The sequence below is a fragment of the Moschus berezovskii genome, chromosome 6 (assembly GCF_049115385.1).
Source record: "Moschus berezovskii isolate FMDL1 chromosome 6, NW_MosBer_1.0, whole genome shotgun sequence".
Lineage (NCBI taxonomy): Eukaryota > Metazoa > Chordata > Mammalia > Artiodactyla > Moschidae > Moschus > Moschus berezovskii.
In genome coordinates, this window is record NC_142465.1 from 104,784,881 (window position 1) to 104,790,880 (window position 6,000).

A 6,000-nucleotide genomic window follows, 5' to 3' on the forward strand; every position below is an offset into this window, starting at 1 on the left:
CATATAACAAGAGATGGGGATTAGGTTTTTAGTTAAGCAATTAAGTATTATTCAAGCCTTGCCTCATGAGTAAGTCAAGTGATTTTGTGAACTGAGTAGAATCAGCACATTCGGTTTTGACCCCTGGCATCTTACACAACTACAGACTAGTCCAGCATGGATGACAAGTGTCTCTAAATGTCACTGCTTTAGCAGGCCTAGCTGCCTGGTTAGTGGGTAATGAACAGTATTTTCTCTCCAAATCTGCAACCTAAGAGGAAGTGTCATTTTAGATGAGGAGGAAGGAAAAATAATAGCATTTATTTATTTATGTTTGGTAAAAAAGAAACCACACTTTATTCTTCTGCATTTTCCAAACTTCTAGCATTAAATGCACAAAGCAAACAGATTTGTTTAATAAAGTGCATATTATATAAGATAGAAAATACTGTTAAATCTCCACTGATTATATGAGATAGAAAATATTGTTAAATCTTTACTGAAAGTGTGTTAGTCACTTAGCTCAGTCTTGTCTGACTTGTTGGGACCCCGTGGACCTTAACCCAGCAGGCTCCTCTGTGCATTGAATTCTCCAGACAAGAATAATGAAGTGGGTTGCCATTCCCTTTTCCAGGGGAACTTCTCAACCCAGGGACCCAACCCAGGTCTCCTGCGTTGCAGGCAGATTCTTTACCATCTGAGCCACCAGGGAAGTCGACAATTATATGTGTTGCTACAACGATGACTTTAATTCACTGAATAGCTTTCATTTAACATTTATTAATAGATTAAAGGGCTTCCCTGGTGGATCAGCTGGTAAAGAATCTGCCTGCGACTCAGGAGACCTGGGTTGGATCCCTGGGCTGGGAAGATCCCCTGGAGAAGGGAATGGTTACCCACTCCAGGATTCTGACCTGGAGAATTCCATATGAAACTAATTCTACTAATTCTTGAGCTGATTTCTCTCCAACCCTTTCCTCGATTTCTTCTCAGCCTAACAAAATCCACAATACTGATCACAACGTGAGTAAAATATTTTAAAAGAACAGAAAGAAATATGACACATTATTCTTTCCACAAGCTTCTCTCTTTTTCTTTTTTTTTTAATTTTAAGAATAGGAAATAATCATAACACGACTTTGAAAATATGACTTTCTGAGAACAATTTTCTGTCAAAAATCAGAGAGGGTAGCACCCTGTGAATGGGTTTTCTAACACGAGAAGACATTTTATTTTCTAGATTCTTGTGCGTTTAGGTAATTCTGAAGAAATTGCAGGGAAAAGTCAAATGAGGAACATGACCTTTCCTGGTAGATCTGAGTTCCCCAGAGTACACAATGAGCTATTTCTTTTCCTGAGGATATTGAACCTCTCTTAAAAACTTATCAACAGGAAACAGGTCAGGAGCCCTTTAGCAGCAGGAAATGTGAGAAGTGTGCTGGGAACTTTTGCTTTAGAGATAGTAGCTGATTGTGAAATATGTAGGAAGGTCTAGAAGGCTGTCTCAGAGTTGGCCTCAATATTTGAAAGTGAGATACTTTCTAATGGAATTCTTCTAGTTTTCAAAGAATACAAAAAGCAGCATAATCCGATTAAAGGTGTACATAACTTCTGGTACAAGTTTCATTGTATGAATAGATTTTTGGAATCTAATGTATTCTTGTTGTATTCAATGTTACTAAAGTTTTTCTTTTCATGCATTTAATGGCCTTTGGATAAAGCACGTTAAAAAAAGCCTCTTTACATTTGCAGGATAGGGTTTTATTTTTCCTATCCTTTTACTTTTTAAAAACTAATCTGAAAAATGGTACTGAAGAACCTATTTGCAGAGCAGGCATAGCGACGCACATGTAGAGGACGGACTTGTGTACATAGCCGGGGAAGAGGGTGAGATGAATTGAGAGAGCAACATTGACATATCTACACTACCATGTGTGAAATAGATAGCTAGTGGGAAGCTGCTGATAACACAGGGAGCTCAGCTCAGTGCTCTGGGATGACCCAGCAGAGTGGGATGCGGGTTGTGGGAGGGAGACTAAAGAGGGAGGGGAGATATGTATACTTATAGCTGATTTATGTTGTTGTACAGCAGAAACTTAACACTGTAAAGTAATCCTCTAATTAAAAATAAATCTAAAAAGAACTAATCTGGAACTCAATGAGATGGATCAGATATCCAGTTCATTATTTGGTGGGCATCACCGACGCGATGGACATGAGTTTGAATAGGTTCCGGGAGTTGGTGATGGACAGGGAAGCCTGGCGTGCTGCAGTCCATGGGGTCGCAAAGAGTCGGATACAACTGAGTGACTGAACTGAACTGAGAGTATGAACTTGATTATCCCAGTGCTAAGGTCCAATATGTTATCACTGTGTTGAAAAAGCCTTGCTGTTCTGGGCCAAAAGAAAACTGCAAGACAAAATCTTCCACCCATGTGATCTGTGTGGAAAGCAATATTGCCACTGAGGAAATCTGTAGAGGTTTATGCCAGCTGCTCTGTAGATAAAACTCAGACTTGTAAATACTGCATCACATGCTGATGGATGATGTCAGCCAAAGGATGTTTGCCTCTGGCTTCATTGTACTTCTTCTCAAAAGAGTTATTAAATGTTTCCTATTCTTTCTCTAAACACAACTCCATGACAATACTTTGAAGAGTCTTGAAGGCAAACAGTCTTTCCTACTAAAATTTGCCATTGTTTCTCCTTTATTCCAGGTTATTATATTGAACTGCCAGCTGCCAGCTGTGCAAACCAGAAGAGACAGCTTATGTTTTCTTTGCTATTCTCCTTTTATGGGTTCAGCAGAAAACTAGAGAAAAGTCCCTTTTATTGAAATTCCCATTTAAACTCCAAGTCAAGGGTAAATAAAGAAACAAATACAAAACATAATCATTTCACTCTTAAAGGAACTTCTCCTTCTGAGGTCATCTTTTACAAGAGACTTCCAGGTTCATTTAAATGATTTCTCAGTTCAGTTCAATCTCTCAGTCATGTCCAGCTCTTTGCGACCCCATGAACCGCAGCACGCCAGGCCTCCCTGTCTATCACCAACTCCCAGAGTTTTCTCAAACTCATGTCCATTGATTTCGTGATGCCATCCAGCCATCTCATCCTCTGCCATCCCCTTCTCCTCCCGCCTTCAGTCTTTCCCAGCACCAGGGTCTTTTCAAATGAGTCAGCTTTTCACATCAGGTGGCCGAAGGATTGGAGTTTCAGCTTCAGCATCAGCTGTTCCAATGAATATTCAGGACTGATTTCCTTTAGGATGGACTAGTTGGATCTCCTTGCAATACAAGGGAGTCTCAAGAGTCTTCTCCAACACCACACTTCAAAAGCATCAATTCTTTGGCGCTCAGCTTTCTTCACCATCCAACTCTCACATCCATACATGACTACTGGAAAAACAATAGCTTTGACTAGGCAGACCTTTGTTGGCAAAGTAATGTCTCTGCTTTTTAATATGCTGTCTAGGTTGTTCACAACTTTTCTTCCAAGAAACAAGCATCTTTTAAATTCATGGCTGCAGTCACCATCTGCAGTGATTTTGGATCCCAAAATTTTTGGATTTCACTGTTTCCACAGTTTCCCCATCTATTTACCATGAGGTGATGGGACCAGAGGCCATGATCTTAGTTTTCTGAATGCTGAGTTTTAAGCCAAATTTTTCACTCACTCTCCTCTTTCACTTTCATCAAGAGGTTCTTTATTTCTTCTTTGCTTTCTGCTATAAGGGTGATGTTATCTGCATATCTGAGGTTATTGATGTTTCTCCTGGCAATCTTGATTCCAGCTTGTGCTTAATCCAGCCTAGCATTTCTCATGATATACTCTGCATACAAGTTAAATAAGCAGGGTGACAGTATACAACCTTGACATACTCCTTTTCCTATTTGGAACCAGTCTATTGTTCCATGTCCAGTTCTAACTGTTGCTTCCTGACCTACATACACATTTCTCAAATGTTAGGTGGTGGTTTGGTATTCCCATCTCTTTCAGAATTTCCCACAGTTTATTGTGATCCACACAGTCAAAGGCTTTGGCATAGTCAATAAAACAGAAATAAATGTTTTTCTGGAACTCTCTTCTTTATCAATGATCCAGCAGATGTTGTCAATTTGATCTCTGGCTCCTCTGCCTTTTCTAAAACCAGCTTGAGTATCTGGAAGTTCACGGTTCACATATTGCTGAAGCCTGGCTTGGAGAATTTTGAACATTAATAGCGTGTGAGATGAGTGCAATTGTGCGGTAGTTTGAGAATTCTTTGGCATTGCCTTTCTTTGGGACTGGAATGAAAAGTGATCTTTTCTAGCCCTGTGGCCACTGCTGAGTTTTCCAAATTTGCTGACCTGTTGAGTGAAACACTTTCACAGCATCATCTTTTAGGATTTGAAAAAGCTCAGCTGGAATTCCATCACCTCCACAAGCTTTGTTTGTAGGGCCTTCCTAAGGCCACTTGACTTCACATTCCAGGATGTCTGGCTATAGGTGAGTGATCATACCATCGTGGTTATCTGGGTCATTAAGATCTTTTTTGTACAGTTCTTCTGTGTATTCTTGCCACCTCTTAAAATCTTCTGCTTCTGTTACGTCCATACCTTTATTGTGTCCATCTTTGAATAAAATGTTCCCTTGGTATCTCTAATTTTCTTGAAGAGATCTCTAGTCTTTCCCATTCTATTGTTTTCCTCTATTTCTTTAACTGATCACTGAGGAAGGCTTTTATACTTCTCCTTGCAATTCTTTGGAACTCTGCGTTCAAATGGGTATATCTTCCCTTTTCTCCTTTGCCTTTCTCTTCTTTTCACAGCTATTTGTAAGGCCTCCTCAGACAACCATTTTGCCTTTTTGCATACAGTGGAAGTGAGAAATAGATTCAAGGGATTAAATCTGATAGAGTGTCAGAAGAACTAAGAACAGAGGTTCCTGACATTGTATAAGAGGCAAGTGATTTCTACTGCCTCAGTAAATTAGATTTCATTTTATTCTAAGTGTTGTCTTTATTATAAGGAGAGAACAATAAGAATCTTACATGTCTCAGCTACTTTTTGTGAGAAATGAGAGATTAAGTAAAAGTATTTTTAATTTAGCATGTATTTGATGAGAGTCTGCTTTGTGGTAAGGTGTTGTTCCAGGGATGGTAGATAAGTGGTAGAAACGTAATATAATAATAATTAGTGAAAATTTCCTTCCTACAAGTCCCAAGACACTTTCACATCCATTGTCTCTAGGGAACAAGCTAGTCCATGCTTCAGGGAGCCTGCAGACCTAGGACAGAGATTGTCTATAGATTCATCATGTTTAAGACAAGTATTCTCTCCAGAACCTTGGTGACAATTTACTGTACACTTTATCTTCTTGATATCCTTATAACATGAGCAGTAAAGGGATTGTTTTTATCTGGAGTACACAAAGTGGTTGATGTCTAGAGATGACTGGGGATTTACCCAGACAACAGCAGCAAGCACAAATAGAGTGTTAAATTCATGTAAGATGCTATTCTCAGCAAATTTACATATATGGATAATCTCATCCTCAAACAATATTTGAAGTGAATTCTATATTTATTTTCAAAGAGGAAACTGAGGCATTGAGAAATGTAGTTAAAAGTGCTGGAGTGTTAGTCTCAGGGATCCAGGTCATGAGTCTTTTTTTTTCTTTCTTTCTCTTAAAATTGTACTGTAATTAGCTTTACAGTGTTGTGTTTCTGCTGTACAATGAGGTGAATCAGCCACATGTATACATATATTCTCTCCCCCTTGAGCCTCCCTCCCACCCCCACCCACCACCCATTCCACCCAACTAGGTCATTACAGAGCACCAAGGTGAGCTCCTTGTGTTATACAGTAGCTTCCCAGATACCATTTGACACATGGGAGGCAATGGCAAGCCACTCCAGTACTCTTGCCTAGAAAATCCCATGGACGGAAGAGCCTGGTAGGCTGCAGTCCATGGGGTCGCTAAGGGTCGGACACGACTGAGTGACTTCACTTTCACTTTTGACTTTCACACATTGGAGAA